Source organism: Miscanthus floridulus, chromosome 10 (assembly GCF_019320115.1).
Source record: "Miscanthus floridulus cultivar M001 chromosome 10, ASM1932011v1, whole genome shotgun sequence".
NCBI classification, from domain to species: Eukaryota; Viridiplantae; Streptophyta; class Magnoliopsida; order Poales; family Poaceae; genus Miscanthus; species Miscanthus floridulus.
In genome coordinates, this window is record NC_089589.1 from 107066048 (window position 1) to 107083920 (window position 17873).

Here is a 17873-nt window from a genome sequence, read left to right on the forward strand (position 1 = left end):
TCACCCCATTCCTCTGGCACTTGAAGTAGACATGGCCAAGGTTCAGGTTTTCTTTCGTAGACCGTCGCTCAATCACTCTAGCAAGCTTGCGGCAGGGGCAAATCACCAATGGAAGGCCAGCCGCTTCACCAACAAGATCTGACAACTGATCTGTTGTCTAGGAGCTGTTCGACACGGTGCTACCGTAAGAGGATTGGATCTAGTGGCACATGGTGCCGATAGAACTTCACTGAGGGAAGGGGCCAACGAGAGAGAGAGAGGGGAAGGGGCGACCAGTTTGAAACACAATGGCTACTCCTACCAATTTATAAAAGAGAGGGGGGCCTAGATCCCGGAACCAAATTATAGGAGACAAAACTTTACCTTTTTTAAGGAATTTAAGTAAAAGGCAAATAGAAGAAGGTACACCATACACATGACAACGTCCCTCTCTAGGCCTGACTAGTTTGCTGCCAAAATTTGCCATGACAAGGATTTGGCGGCGGTGACAACTGTCCCCACATCATATTGTAGGTCACCCTAACGGTCGGGCAGCAACATAGCACACACATGTTGTTGCTTAGCCACCTACTCGTTGGTCTGCTGCTGCTGCCCATCGCCTCTGCCTGTATCATGCACCGCCTCACAGTGTTGTCGGCGGCGGCACCGCCATTGTGCCAATAGAATAATATGACGACTAGATAGGCCGCCAGATTGTGCCCGCCATGGGCGTCATGGGTGAGATTGTCGAGGCATGGTTAGGGGCTACGCTTTTCCATGAATACGGTTTGTATCCTGGTGAGGACGCAAGCCTTTGGGTTGTTGACTTGGGTCAGGCTAGCAAGGAGGGAGTAGTAGTTGACGGGGTCGGCCCCCGTCCTCCCCGTCTAAACCGATCCAGTGCCAGATGTTGACTGATGATGGGGTGGTCGTAGATGTGGTGCATGGATGAGCAGGTCACCTATAGGCTGCGAAGGCTATCCATGGGCCAATCCGAGGTCATAGTGAGGTGCCCGACGATCTCAATTTGCATGTCGGTAGGGAGCGCCATCAGAACATGATTGCCGGCGTGGATGGAGCTACGGCGTGTGGATGGCGTCGAGACAGAGGGCTGGAGAGGGGGAGCAACACAATGGACCTAGGATGATTGAGGAGGAGGCAGGGGAGGTGGCCGAGTAGGGGTTATAGGAGTTCTTAAATACACTCTACTAACTACCGTGGGAACTCACAACGATGACATGGTTTAGATTACTAGGTGGATTGAATGTACACTATTTCCAAACCTAGGAGTCAAAACGTGAAATGGGGGATGCCAACCAACCACAAAGCCTCAAGCATCGCATCCTATGGGAGAGCAACTGCTCAGCTCTCCTCTTTAAAATGATCAATAGGCTATAGAGAGCACCATCGACTGGGGTATTCTCTCATACGTACTCAACTTACCTATCCATCACATCACCTCCTCCAATCCCTACTCACCAGCGATGACTACAATGTTGAGCGAGCAATGGGGCATAGGACATCCGGTAAGTATTCCATCGACTACGAAGACAAGGACGTCGAGGAGGTGAATCAATCAACATTGAGCCCTGAGTGCGAGGAGCATCTATTGTCGACAGAGGAGCTCGCCAAACACAATGGGGAGCCCGCTGACTACAAGAAGGAGGAGGCATCGGCAGCAGCAGAGGAGGAGGAGGAGGCGCTGGAGGAGGAGGTGGACAACATCAACGAGACCATTCTATCGGGGTTTGCCCCCATGCCGCGCTACAAGAAGCGCAGGCTCAACCCCTCATCCCCCAACACGATCGTGGAGGACGAGGATGACGCCTCATTGGAGTAGGATGACGACGAGGAGGGTGGCCACAATGGCAACGACGGGGGTAGCGGCGTCGATCAGTAGGTGTTAATTAATCCCATAGCAGTAGGTGTAGTAGGAACTAGTCATAGTACAATGGCGGGTGCATTGTAGTGCACTTTTGGTCTGTTTTGAATGGCCTCATGTACCCAGATAGTAAAGATTAGGAATCAATATAATGGCGGTTTAAACTATTTTTTAGTGCTTTTCATGTATTTTGGAATGTGATTTTGATGAGGGTGCATAGGTAATGGCTTTCTTTGAACAGTGAACACCACTACAACGAAATGAAAACACTGAATAAACAAGCACAATGTCAATTACAGATTGAAATACATCAGCATTATTGACATCCAGATGCATACGACAATTAACCAAGTTCAAACCATCGCCTAACTCATCTTGTTGCCCTTCCGCTTCTACACCCTTATTTGCATGTTCGGCCTATGGCAAAACAAGGAGGCGGACTGTCCTTTGGTCATTGATTTTGCGTGTCCAAGATTAAATAACTGGTCGGACACCTAATATATGGTCTGGCCTCGTCTAATACAACATGGCCGGACTGTGCTTTGGTGGCATAAAAGATTAGGCACCTATTCCTGGGTCTTGGTTGGTTTTGCAGAGCTAGGCATGGCTACATGCATAATAAGAGGGGAGCAGTGCTACTAGAAAGATAACATAACATCAAACCAGACTTCATATATATATATATGTGGAGTACAGCAACGATACGAGTTCAAACTACATAACCATGCCTTCATCAACCATAATAAGAGGAGAAATGTGCCACACTACTCAAAGTCATACAACTACTATATAAACATACTAGTTCTAACTACAGAAGATTAACATGACTTCGTAGTAGTAATGAGCACTAGGCAGCATACTCGTCCTAACTACAAATGTTTACATGACTTGATACTACTAATTAATTTAGTGAGTTGTGCCATCCCGCAGCTCTAAGCAACAAGGGTACCAACAGGCACGATCAAAATCCAACGCCTGCAAGGTAAACCTGTCTGGGTTGAAACTAGCAAACCTATCTGCCACATCGAACTAGAGGATCACTTCACCCGCTCCTGTCGTGGTGTGCCTAGAGCAGATCAGGCGAAGGTGAGCTGGACCACAATGGGACCACCACCGTAGAGCCCTTGGACACGTCCTCAGTGGACAGCGAGCGGGACTATGATGTTGTAGGAGACCCGCTCTGGCCATGGGGAGCTGAGAGCAGATTCGGCAACGGCGAGCTCGACCATGACGAGGCCACCGATGACGACGAGGTCGACCGCACCGAGAGTGGCGGTGGCGAGTGAACCACCAGTGCCGGTAGCGTCAACATCATCATCGTGGGTAATGGGGAGACCAATGCCAACCTAGGGGATGGCATGCAGGACCATGACGGTGCCTACGACAATGATGAGGTGGACTACACTAGGAGTGGTGGTGGCAAGTGAACCACCGGTGCCAGTGGCGTCAACATCATCATTGTGGGAGATAGGGAGACCAATGCCAGCCTAGGAGACGACGTGCGGGGCTGTGACGGGGCCTACGATGATGGTGAGGTGGACCGCACTGGGAGCGGTGGTGGCAAGGGAACCAACAGTCCTAGAGGCATCAATAGTGTCATCGTGGGTGACAGGGAGACAAATGGCAGCCTAGGAGATGGCGTGTAGGAGCGCAATGGGTACCAGCAGTCAAGAAGGGTATGAGCAGGCATCGAAGCATGGTGTGCTAGCACATTGTAGGAAGTGTGGACCGAAGCCCGGCCTTGGTTCCTTGAGGAGGACCTGGAGGGCTTCATGGGGATGGCCTTCATGGGAACTAATGGAGAGGCGGAGGTGGGGACTTTGTGAGGCAGTGCAAGGCGAAGGTTTTCACGCAATGCAAGGGGGAGTGAAACAATGAGAGTGAGGTGACCATAAAAAACAATGGGAGTGGGGCCAGGCTTTGTACACACAGGGACGCCAGGGCTAGAATAGGCTTCTGACATGAGCGCACCACATTAAGCATTACTAGTATCCGAGTAGTGAATATTTTAGACGGTCGGACCTTCTATCATTCGGTGAAGTATGGTGCAGTCCAATCCATGGAGTCGCATGCTCATAGTAGTCGAGGGGCAGTAGCTAGCTAGAGATGGCTACATGGTTTCATAGGTTCTGATCGTCTCCAATCCCTCTACTGTGTTTGAAGCTACCGTTTTAGGAATCCAACTACTCCTAGCTTACTACTTCATGCATGCAGCCATAGACGATGCAGCTCCTGTTTGTAGCATAGATGATCAGGCAAAAGTTTTACTCATAGCTGAGTACAAGAGTTACATATCCGGCCCATTCCAATTTACGCTGCTCGGACTATCAGCCGAACATACAGTTTACAAGAAACAGGTAAACGTCATTTCGTCTAATATCATAGATGGACGTGGTCGGGGGAAAAGTTGTGATCGTTTGTTGTAGAGTAAACATCCATGGTATGGTAACTAGTTGCCATCTATAAGCATGATTTTGGCTAGAATAAATGTCAATCGAGATCCTCAAACCAGCATAGAACACAATAATAAGTTCATACAAATAGTACAGTTTGATATAAAGCACATTACCTTTATTAAGATCCTCAAACCAGCATTGAACGCGGTTGGGAAAATGCAAATGGGTGAGGGAGGGAGCCAAAAAGGTAGGCGATTGATTCAAATGCTATCGGATGAGGGAAGGTGGGATGCTCCTTTCATATAGACCTTGCATGGCTGACGAGAGTGAAGCGAATACGGCAGGAAAGTTGGAGACAAGAAGTGAATCCGGAGAAAGAGCTTTTGACCACCATGACATGCTTGACACCTGAATGCCTGGTGCGGTTGTGATAGGTCTTTTTTGTACTTATTTCACTCTAATCCAAGCAGCCACGGTTATTATAGCTATGGCAGACTGATTGCTACTTTGTATGACACTTTATTCTATCCTACGAGATCAATACTCAGCGGGTGGAGTTTCTTGCGTTCACAGTAAAACTCAATAGCTATGGCTCCTGCGTTCTGCATTAGATTGAGGCGAGACTAGTTCAGATGAACTCCTCACTGCATGGTTCTTTCAAGTCAACAAAATTTATCGAAGACACGAGTTGGCTTCAATAGTGATCAAAGGCACTCATGAATGTTTAGCATATTATAGATTAGATCAAAGACAACTAGAAAGAAATCTATAGCGAAAAGCAACCAACAGGGGCAAGAAACTAGCTACAAAATGACCAAAGGACCTAAGCTACACCATGAACAACAGAGTTTAACCCACCTAATACAAAGTTCAACAAAAGTTAACATCAACAAGCAAATAAGAGTTCACATATTTGCAAGGGCGTCCCAAAGATCAAACCTATTCATGACTTCTAATACTACTAATATGTCCCACAGATCAAGGGTCAAGGTTGGCATGCAATATCAGCTCCACGTCCACCTTCAGTAAGACGGTGTTGGCGGCCAGCTCGAAACTCTCGATCAGATCGGCGATGTCATCTTCCGTCGACCCCAGTAGAAAACCTTACTCCACCACCCGGACGTTCACCGCTGTGCCAATCTAAAGCTGGGTAGCAGCCAATGTTGTGGTAGACCCCTTACGAATGGCTTCGGTCACCATGGCTCGAAGGCGGATAGGCAGAGCTCGAAGGCGCTCCTATGCGGCGACTAGATTGTTCGTTGTTTCCGCACAGAAGGTTGCGTCACATGAGGCCTACGCGCATAGCTGTAGGGTCTGGACCCATGTCCTCAGTTCACAACCAAGGATTTCGATAGGGTTGGCATCCTTGACCACGATTCTGGTGTGTCAGGACATAGCCGGTTGGCAGAAAAAGTCGGCAGCGGGCCGCTCATTGTTGGCGACGTAGAGCCACCTATGCTCTCAATCTAGGTCTATGGAATAGTAGTGGTCATGGCTCAGGTAGCGCTCCTCCAATCTAGGATGAACTTCGATCGAGGCGCCCCCCATCGGACAACGACAGTGCCATGAGCTTGCTGATGGAACCATCTAGAAAAGAATCTACCATAGATCATAATGGGCACATATTCCCAGGAAGCCCTCGGACAGCATGATGAAGATCGAGAGGTGGAGGATCCCCTCTAGGGTTAAGTCATGGAGGCAGAGCCCATAGTAGTAGAGCAACCACCTGAGTAAGGGGTGCGTCGGCAATCCAAACCTAAGAAGGTGGAAAGGGACGAAAGAGACGACCTCATTTTCCTTTGGAATTGGCTCCACTTCGCTTCTCCCGAGACTCTCTACCCGAGCTCCTTAACGGCCTCTGGGATCACCCCCCTCTCTCGCAACTAGTCGAACTCAGCCCGGTCAACAAACGACCTCATCCTCTACACCATGGTCCTAGCAGCAGGCATCAACGGTACAGTAGGGTGGAAGGCAAAAGCTTTGGGATAGAATCAGGAGCTCTGGAGAGAGAAGGTAGCAGGTATAACCTTCCCTATCGCCTCTTGTCTCTGCTACTATAGTTTGGGGGCCATCGACCACCCCACAACCAAGACGTTTGTGTCGGTGGGCAGTGGGGCTTTGACCCATCATGTCAATGCGACTGTCCTGGAGGCGACGTCCCCTACTGTAATAGGCTGCTAATGCCACCCATGCGCGTGCGCATGCGTGGGAATGTAGGAGCACGTCATTCATCAATCACACTATCCAGGTAGTTAAGATTTCAGACGGCCGGACCTTATGTGATCCTGTGAAGTATAGATAGTGCGGTCTAATCCAAGCAGTCATTATAGTCGAGAGGCAGACCGAGGACTTCCTTCAATTTCTCTTGGTTTGCAGAGGCACGCATCAGATTATAAAAACTGAATTCTGAATAAAATTATCTTTGATGCATGGTTCTTGCAAGTTCAACAAATCTTATCAAATACACAAAAATAAGACGAGTTGGGTTCAACATAGATCAAAGTCACTCATGACTACTACTACTACTAATACAAATATTGTGACTGAGTGCACTCCGTTGGCAATAGTTTTACTCATAGCTCTATACTGTATAGTGTCCAACAAGATCAAATGTGCCACATCCGGATTTTCTTGCGAGTGTAGTAAAATATGAATAGCTATCTAGCTGCTCCATTTCGGTGGCTCATTTCTCGACACGTATTTCTCGAAAGGCGTGCTCCTAAGAGATTGTGGAGATGTGGCCTCACGCCCTCCCCTTGCCTCCCGCTATCGCCCGGCATCTACTGGAACTCCATTGGCTATGTGTGTCCCCTGCTATAAAAATAGAGAAAAAATAGGGGAGTCGGTGCAGTTGACTTGTAACCTTGCGAACTCACCTTTCCTGCTCGCCGCCTCCTCCCTAGCACCTCGCTCTTCAAGCTTGAACCATGGAGGAGGAGAAGCGTCCAAGGGAGGAGATAATGTTGTGAGACCTAGACGTGTCCAGGCAGGCTCTCTATGTGGAGAACCAGGAGGTGGAGCGACTGCGATCGTGCCTCTCCACTATGGAGACAGCACTCACCGTAGCCGATAGGGAGACGGCCGCGGCTGAAGCCACAGTGGGTTAAATGCAGGCACAACTCGCTGGTAAGGCATTGTCATTATTGTATCTTCTTATTTTGCGTGGCACCGCATCTTATTAATTGGTAGGGTTTTCTTCGTTCTTGCTCTTTCAGCCATCATGGAGCAGCTGAACGCCGCATTCGTGCTGTCGATGGGGCCAAACTTCCTTTAGCACGTCCATGCTCTGCCGGCGTGGATCCAGGAGGTAGTGACGCATGGCATTCGCCACAAGGCTATGTTAGCCCTAGCTGTTGCCCACCTTTGTTCAGACACGGTCTTACGTGCAGTGGAGCCGTGGTTCCCGCTGGAGCTGCCCATCCAAACGGCTTCATATGATTTTTTTCCTATAGGATTTGGATCCTTCAAAATTCCTATTTCTAATCCATTCCAAAGTAGCCATAAATTTTTGAGTTTCTTTTGTCCATTTCTCAGGATTCCATTTTGCAGTGTTGGTGGGCCTCGAACAAACGGGGAGATCTGCCCATGCAAAAAATTGATTTTCGACAAAAATTTCGCACCGCGCCGAGCAGTCCCACCAACACGCACTAAAAATTAGATGTCTCTCTTTTGCCCTCTGCTCGGAAATTAGGTTTACCATGCCATCGATTTTAGACAAGGGCATTTGTGGTACTGTGATGGCCACATAAAAGCGTAAGGAGTCACCGTCTCCGCCTCCATCTCCATCATCCAACCGCTACCATCTCTCCTCCCACTCCAAATCCTAGCCCCATGGCCTTCCTCTCCACTCTCCAGCCACCCCCTCTACTACCCCTCTCTGAATCCTAGGTGCCATCGGCATAGCAGCTTGACTCATCAATCTCCACTCTCCAGCCATACCCTCTCTCATAGCTTTTCGAACCCTAGCCGGAGCCAGAACCCCTTCGATTCATCGACAGCAGGCCAGCTGATGATGCAAGGACCACCTCGATGATGGTATAGGCTGGATTCAGATCCCCTACTTTGGCACCTATCATGACTAGTCAGATCTAAACCCTAGCTAAAGCCGGATCTGGTACCCCTTCGTCAACATCGGCCGCACCAGTTCTGCGGCCACGATGACAAGATGGTTGTGCCAACGACGAAGCATAGCCAGGGTACGTGGAGGAAGAGGTACCCAAATTCCTTTTATTATGTGTGTTGTATTGTAGTGGTTCAACCTGGGATATGTAGATAGCGATGGGGTTGCATATTTCCTATAGTTGAGTGTAGTTGACATGTGCTTTATTCGATTAATGACCTCCGTATAAGTTGTAGTTACTAGTTAGGTACTTATTTGCATACTCTTGCTCTCTGTTATGTTGACATTCGCTAAAAGCTTTAGTTAATAAATTCCTTTGTAATCTAGATAAACAGCCATTAACTGCTTTTGAATGAGAGCGGGAGGCATAAGTCACAAAGAATCATAGGAAGATGGAAGAACTAGGGGTGGTTGTTGAGAGATTTGGTGATACAGATTAAACATATTCAGATTTACAAGATGACCCAGTGGCCCTTACAGTTGAGGTGCTTGTTCTACCTTGTATTGAGTTCGGGCGGGAGGGGCCAGGGGGTGAGGGTGGGATGTAGATAGGAATGCAATGCTTTGCTATTTGGATAGCAATACAATTTGTACATGCTTTCTGCTTAAATTTGTTTCTCCAATTTCCGCGTCCGGTTTGAAGAAGTCGCAGATGAGGCTCCGCCAGCAAGACAAAAGGTAGCGCTGATATTAGTCCTAGAGGAAGGCAGTCCAAGAGAGTGAAGTCAACACAACATAGAGAGTTAACTCATGGATCTGAGAAGAACAAGCAAAAACATGCAAAAGTGAAGTGCCACCAGGCTACAGGATCTCGCTCCTATGCTGTATAACTGCAATCATTTGTAAGTGATGGTTGTGTTTTATTGTTACTCTAGCCTTTGTATAAACAGAAACTCATGTGCATTGTTGATAGAAGCAATAGTAGCAGGAGCCTAAGGCCCCCTTTGGAACGCAGGATCGGAAAAACATAGAAACAGAAAAAATACAGGAATATGATTGGAATGCATGTGAAAAATAGAGGAAGGAAAAATAGAGAAATTTTGTTAGAAGGGATGTTTTGTTTTGTACAGGAAAACATAGGAAACCAATACAATGAGATTTCACTGGATGTTTTTTCCTTTGTTTTCCTATGAAAGTTGAAGGATAGGAAAGTTTCCTATGGTTTTCCTTCCCCAATTTCTTCCTGTGAACCCAAGGCCTCTACGGTGCTGATTCCATAGGATTACTGATTCCTACATTTTTTCTTTGGAAATCCAATGAACCAAAGGGGCCCTAAATTTGGCATCATTATTTAATTTTGAAGTTGCAATACATGTGCATTGTGCTTATGTAATCCATATCTATAACCTATTGTTTACTACTTGAATTTTGTAGTATCTAATCCATATCAGTACATGTGCATTGTGCTTTTGTAGAGGGTGTTTGGTTGAGGGCCACCGGCCGCCACGCCACAAACTATGGCTTTCCATGGGAACCAGAGCAACTGTTTGGTTGCTGACTTAAATGAGGCTACCATAGCTTTACTTAGTAGAGAATGAGCCATAAGAGTGTGGCGAATGAAAACCCTACCACTGCCACAACTTGCCACAGCGTGGCTATGTGTGGACAAGATCCAAACAGTCCCATAATCCATATCAATATAAAACCTGTGGTACTTGTTATGAACTAATCTCTTGGGTTTTCAATTAAAGTCCTATTCCACTACCTGTAGCCTAATGTTTACTGCTTGAATTTCACAAAAGAGCTATGGAAACTATGCGAGCAGAACTTGTTGCAGACGGGCATGAACCAATGACAAGTGTTGATGTTGTTCCCACGGTCCTTTGCCTCTCCCATGGCTAGGTGCACTCCTAGGTCAGCGGCAACACCCTTTTTTTGAAGAATGCCGGTATCCCAACAAGCTCTGCCAGAACAGAGACATCGGCGGAGAAAATGATTCAGGAATAGCTTGTTGCTGAACAGGAAAGTTCCGCTAACCTCATTGAACAAGTGAATGAACCGAAGAGGAAGATAGAAAAGACTAAAAGGGAGTTTGAGGAGTTCAATATACAGCAACATGAGTGCAATAAGCTACGTGAGGATATCATGCGCTTTAGCTCTTCTTCTGGTAACTCTCAGTCATCAACTCTGTTGGCTTGATGCAGTGAACATTTGTGGTTTGATATGTGTGCTTGTGTGTTGGTTTGATGTGGTGAAACTGTTAGTGTGTTGCTGCTGATGTGTAAACAGTAATATGTTATATTTGATTGTCGTGCTAAATAATTATGTAGACATCATCGAATAATTATGTAGTCAATCTATGCAGCAGTGGTGATCTTAAATTACTTTTATGATGAATTAATTGTTGGGCATGTGGTAGAACCTGGGCAGGCCATGTGATCAGATAAAAATGACACATGGATGAACTAGTGCATGACATGTGAAATAGCCATGGCATGACCCGTGGGCTAATAAAAGTCTGACACGTGGAAGGAAGCCGTCAAGCCACGTGGCTAAATTAAAAAAACATCGACAGACAGCACCATGACACGTGGCTGACTACGAAACGGCCACGTGGACCAATAAAAATACAACACATGGTCCAATAAAGAAATGACATGTGACCTAACTGCAACACGACACGTGTGCCAATAGAAAACAGACATGTGGAACAACAAGGGCCCGACACGTGGTCCATTAAGAACCTAAAATGTGCAAGAACCAGAGATGGTCATGTTGTCCAATAACAAGGTGACACGTACCCGAACCATCTCCAATGCAACTGGCTATAGCAGGTACACATGGAAAGCATCTCCAATGGAAGAAACCACTAGCATGGATGCCCCCTACCACGCATGCCAAAGCAGCTCTATGACGATTAGTTTTTTTCATAGATCTATCCACATCTATGATGAATTTAGAAAATCATCATAGAAGTTAAGGAATGACATGACTTCTATGACGAACCATTTTTCATCATAAATTCATCATAAAACTGAAATTATGATGAATTTGGCTCCTTTAGTGACGAAAGCTAATCATCATAGAAGTGGATATTCCTCGTAGTGTCTAGAAGTTCCAGAGTCGGCTAAGCTGACTCCCGCTGTTCTAGGTGCCTCCAAGATGTCTTCTGATGATTTCGCTTCCACCATTGTTGCCTTGGTAGGCATGGAGGTCCCTGAGGCTCCCGATGAGGAGATGGTTGATTATGAAGCCACTCCAAAGATGGCGGAGGTCAATGTGGTTGTTTTATCGGTCGATTACTATATCGTGGCGGATGATTCTATGGTGGCAGAGTTTATTCGCAACAGAGAGCGCTGTATTTTTGAAACTAGATGACTCTATTAACCATCTCAAGCCTCGACATGTGAAGGGTCATATCAATGGCACACCGGTACATAGCATGTTGGTGGATAGTGGGGCGATAGTGAACTTGATGCCATATCTGCTTTACAAGAAGCTCGGTGGCATAGATGAGGAGATGATCAAGACCAACATGACCATCAGTGGTGTTGGAGGAGGTGCTCCTATCCCGGCTAGAGGAGTTACTAACATGGAGCTCACCATTGAAATCAAGACTTCGGCCATGGAGTTCTTTGTCGCCGACGTGTAAGGTACCTACAACTTGATACTTAGGCGTGATTGGATCCATGCCAACCGCTACGTGACATCTAGCTTGCTTCAATTTCTCATCCAATGGGTGGGAGATGCTATTGAGGTTGTGCATTCATATTCGTTGGCTGATGTTGCTTCAGTCGATGCTCCTTCGCTCAGGGGCATGATGCTATTGCTTGCTTGTCTAGAAGAGACCTTTCTAGCTTTAAATTTATTAGTGTTACCAGGCAAGGTTTTGTTCCTGTATCTTTGAAGTCGATTGATAATTGGCTCAATATCATCGTGTAATCAATTTACTATAATGGATGCCAATGTTGAATGGTTAAAACATCGTGTTGAACAGTATCAGGCTAATAAGACCGATGCATGTGAAGCTATTGATGATTTTGATGAGCTCGATAAGTTGGGCCAAGGTTTTATGTCGGTCGACCCTTTGGAACAGGCTAATATTGGGGATGGCTCTGTGCCCCGGCCGACGTTTATTAATCAAAACTTGGAAGCCAAATACAAAGATGAATTAATCACACTTATCAAGGAATATGTTGATTGTTTTGCATGAAATTATACAGAGATGCCTAGATTAAGCCAAGAGCTGGTTGAGCATCGGCTCCCCATTATGAAAGGATTCAGGTCTTTCAAGCAAAACCCCTGCCAATTTAATTCTACAATTTATGATAGGGTTAAAGAGGAAATTAATCGGCTGTTGCAAGCGGGGTTTATTCAACCATGCAGGTACGCGGAGTGGGTCTCTAATATTGTTCCTGTCGAGAAGAAATATTTTGGGAAGATCAGAATCTGCACTGATTTTAGAGATCTAAATAGAGCTACTCCGAAAGATGAATATCCTATTCCTATAGCCGATATGTTTATCAATGATGCTTCTAGACACCGAGTTATTAGCTTTCTTGATGGTAATGCCTGGTATAATTAGATTTTCATGGCCAAGGAAGATATGTCTAAGACGGCCTCCATATGTCCTGGGTTTGTTGGTCTCTTTGAGTGAGTTGTGATGACATTCGGGCTGAAGAATGTTGGTGCTACTTATCAAAGAGCTATGAATTTGATTTTCCATGATCTAATTGAGGTGATTATGGAGGTATACATTGATGACATTGTGATTAAATCAGCTACCCATAAATCTCATTTGGTCGATTTGCGTCTTGCTTTTGAGAGGATGCGCTGCTATGGATCAAAGATGAACCCACTCAAATGTGCTTTTGGAGTATCGGCTGGAAAGTTTTTAGGCTTTATTATTCATGATAAAGGCATAGAGGTTGATCCCAAGAGGAAAGAGAAGATCAAGAATGTTTAGACGCCTACATGCAAAAAGATTTGCAAAAGTTCCTAGGGAAGGTGAACTACTTGAGGAGGTTTATTTCTAACTTGTTTGGGAAAATATTCCTTTCACCCCCATATTGAAGTTGAAGGATGAATCTGAATTCACTTGGGTGACTGTCGATGGAATATGGATGGCAGTCTATCAAGGGATATGCCCACGATAGTAGATGAATCGGTGGAGGTGCGCGAGATACGAACTAGATGGCAACATAGGCGTAGAGACAGTGATATAGACAGCTCCAGGCTATCAAGTCGACGTAATACCCTACGTCCTGTGTCTTTGGTGGATTGTATATTGTGGTCAGATGTCTGGGGATGCCGACTAGGGGACCCCTGCCCCTCCTTATATACTCTGAAGGGGTAGGGTTATAAGGAAAGTATCCTAGTCGGTTATATGGCAGGTATTCTATTTTGGGTTACAACATTTATAAGAGTCCTAATAAATCATATCTTCTAGATGTCTTGCGGTGTACGTCGACCAGTGTCGTGTGCCACAAGTCTTGATGTCGTGGATTGGATCGTCCCTGATGGTGCGGCCCATGTCCCTTGCCATGGGTACCTGGGGTTATAACCCCCCCCCCAACTATTCCCCGAGCGCCTTATATCCGCTGAGCAACGCCGTCTTGAATTGAAGCTCCGAGTAGTTTAAATTGAAGCTAACCAGTTTAACTGGTAATCCGACTAGTTTAACTAGTAACCTGAGTGGTGAAAATGGATGCCGACCAGTTTAACTGGTTGACTGACCAATGGAAATGGATGTCGACCAGTTTAACTAGTTAGCAGATCTCGGACTTAGCCAAATAAGGCTTACCAGCATGATGTAAGGGGCTCAAGATAAAATTTGAAAATTCTTCCCCTTAGGAGAAGTGTAGCCACTTAGACTCCGTCTGCGAGGTCGGATGATTATCATCCATGACTTAGTCAATAAGGAGGATAAATCAAGAAAAAAGCACTACATTCACCGCCAGGTTAAGTGTAGCCACTTAGTCCCCGAGCCTGGTGGTAGGTGAATAATTCACATAGTGCCAGGGTCAAAAAAGAGAAGACTCCTGATGCTAGCCGATCACAGCCAGTCCTCGGCTTAGCTGAATACATGCACCGCAAGGTGCAGTGTATACATTGTAGTCCCTAAGCCTGCTAGAAGATAAAAAAATATAAATCTTGTAGCAGGGTCAAAGAATTTTAATGAAAGCTTGCCAACGTCATCTGACAAGTACATATCAAGACCCTAAATGTGCTACCCAAGATCAGCACCCTGATCCGAACAGCATGGAGTGACTTGATAGCACACCGGTGAGACGTAGCAAAATCCGACTACCAAGAAAGTCCCTAGCTTAGCTGGCAACTCTAGCACAAAGAAACTAAACGCTGAGGAGTCCCCAGCTTAGCTGGCAACTCCTCCACGTAGCTGACGATGAAGCCAAAATGATGAGCAATCTGACCAACTGATTGGCGATGAAGTGAACACCGAGCAGTCCAACCAACTGGTCGGCGGCGAAGTGAGCGTCGAGCAGAAGTGAGCTCCGAGCAGTCCGACTAACTGGTCGGTGATCAAGTCAAGGACCAAACGGTCTGATTAGTTGGTCGGCGGCGAAGTCTGACTTCTAGTTGGTGTGACCACTCGGATGATGATCTTCTTGTCCTTCTCGACTGATCCAGCCCCCGAGCGTAAAAAATAAGCTCGTTGACTGAATCAAGCCCCTGCAAAATAAATATGTAGAATGGGTAGTACATGATGTATCTTGCAGAGCAGTTGTAGATAAACATTATGTTTATTTTGGAGTTTTGTTCATATTTTAAATATGAGTAATTTCCTTCTAGTTGGTCCTGTATGGCATCACCGGCCCGGACTAGCCCATACCCCATAGCGTAGAGTGATTAGCACTCATTTATGCATAAGAGCACAGGCGTCGCCGAGGAGCCACTGCCGACCACCCATAACGCAGAGGGCTGGCGCTCGTGCACGTGTAGGTGTGAGATCGAGAACAGAGCCGCAACTGGATAACACGAATGAGGATGTGGCTGGTCGGCGAGTTGATGAAGAATATCTTAAAGATATTGTAAACACTAAGTATTCTTTTGGAGATGTGTTTATATACACCGCCCCAACCAGTTAGTTTGTGGCTGAGCCCCAGCCCGGGCTAGCCCATAAACCGTAACGCGAAGCGCTAGAGCTCGTGTACGTGTAGGAAGACAAGCATCACTGAGGAACCACTGTCGACCACCTGTAACGCAGAGGGCTGACGCTCATGCACGTGCAGGGAAAAGCCGGAGACAGGACCGTCTCTGGAAAACACAAGCATAAACGTGGCTGCTCGGGGAGCCGTTGAGGCGAAAACGTATGTCATCTTTAAGATGGTATACATAAAAAAAGTCGTTTGGAGAATAATCATAGAGAAAACAACATGAAGAAACATCATGGCGAAAATTTTATTAAATGTTCATATATGAAAGGGTGACTTAGCTTTAGTCATAACGCCGGGTCAGCGGTGGATGCCGTTATTTGGTCGGCGTCGACGAAATAGCCCGGCTCTCGAGCTTTCCAGCCTATTGTCGTGGCGATGGTCATGATTGTCATGGCGCCGTTCTTTATGGAGATCATCGTTGCGACGCGGCATGGCTCGCTTACGACCCGGGTGGCTCGCTTACGACTTGCTCGGTGGTTCAGCCGGCTCGCTTAGCAGCTCGCTGTCGAGCGACTCAAAGTTTGCCGATATCGTGTCGTTGCAGATCATGTTGACGAAGAGATCTGCTAGGGTCGGATCTTCTGATCTCGAGTTGGAGACGTGGAGGAGCGGCAACAAATCTGTACGTGTGTGTGCAGCTCACGTATATACACAAATACACGTACGAATCCTAGTAGCTTGCACTAATACAGAGACGGGCTTTACTCCCGGTGGGGAACCCCCTCTAGTCCCGGTTCCCCACCCGGGAGAAAGCATCCGGGACTAAAGGAGGGTCCTTTGGTCCCGGGTCAGAAACCGGGACTAAAGGCCCTTTAGTCCCGGTGGGTAACACCAACCGGGACTAAAGGTCCTCCCAGCTTTAAAAAAATAATACCTCCCACCGCTGCGTCCCGTGAGATTCGAACCCAAGACCTCATGCATTGCCTCGCGCGTAGCTTACCACCCCACCTACACAACACATCTAACAATGGATGGGATGCTTCCCTTTTGAACTAACCCATCGGGGGACCTTTAGTCCCGGTTGGTGGCTCCAACCGGGACTAAAGGGTCCTTTAGTCCGGGTTGGTGTTACCAACCGGGACTAAATGGTCTACCTTTAGTCTCGGTTGGTGTTACTAACCGGGACTAAAGGTTGAGGACTTTTAGTCCCGGTTGGTGGCTCCAACCGGGAGTAAAGGTCCACCTTTAGTCCCGGTTGGTGTCTCCAACCGGGACTAAAGGTCTCCTGCCACTGTGCCGAGCGCAGTAGCCGTTGGGCGGGGACCTTTAGTCCCGATTGGAGACACCAACCGGGACTAAATGTCTCTCTAGTCCCAGACGCAAAAAAAATGCCGGGACTAGAGCCTTGCATGATGCTTGAAACTGATGCTTTGTCGCCTATAAAATACTGGAACGACCTAAAAATGCCCAGTCCCATATGCGGACGTATATACATTGCCCACCTGAAAGTTGTTGTTCACCGAACGTGGGGAAAACAAAATAACAAATGGACAAAACGTTGTCCTTTGCCAGCGATTATTGTATAGCACAAGAGACAAGACCCCGCAGTTGTCGTCATCGTACTCTTGTCTAAGTAATTCCACACGTTGTTGTCTAGTAGCTCCGTCCAAAAAAATATACAATTCTTGAATTTCAAGGAATCAAAGTCTAAACTTTGACTAAATTTATATAAAAATTATAAATATTTTTTATACAAAATAAGTATCATTAGATTAACTATAGAATATATTTTTATAATAAATTTATTTGAAGATATACTTGGTTAAACTTTAGCTTAATTGATCGGCTCGAATACCATAATGTATTTTTTTGACAGAGGGAGTCATATACTAACTGTTTCCATGTCAACTTCAGCAGTGTTTGTGTTCCCTAGGCATCGACATCCTATCTAAGCCTCGTTTGGAGTCTAGCAACAGCTTGAACCTTCTAATAATGTAATTACTCCGGCGGTAAAAAAAATGGAAATCTCGCTTGCTGGGAGTCAATCAATCCTAAATTTGGCTGTCTATAAGAAATAGTTCAACATTTATATCTTTACTAGCAAATATGTCCATACGTTGCAACGGGAGCTTGTTGTATGATCACTTAGACCACCAATGGCTGAAGATTTATTTCAACGATCGCATCATGCGTTTGTATTCACTTTGCAATCAGACTTTGCACTATGTCTGGTCACATGCTACCCTAACTTGTATGGTGATAGACTATGAAAATACTTCGTAATCTAATTCATTTTAAAAAGAATTACACGGTACAACTATGAGCACCTCCGAATGACTAAACCAACAGATCTCGAGATTCATGAAGTCACCATAGGCGCATCGTTGTCGACGGGGACGTTGCCTATCATTGAAAGTATAGCGCCGTTAAATCCTGAA

General features: G+C 46.3%; 1 pseudogene; it reads left to right on the top strand.

Annotated features, from left to right (window-relative positions):
• The first annotated feature begins 1486 nt into the window (after positions 1 to 1486).
• LOC136489219 (laccase-15-like) overlaps positions 1487 to 17873 on the top strand; it is a 41749-nt pseudogene continuing 25362 nt past the window's right edge.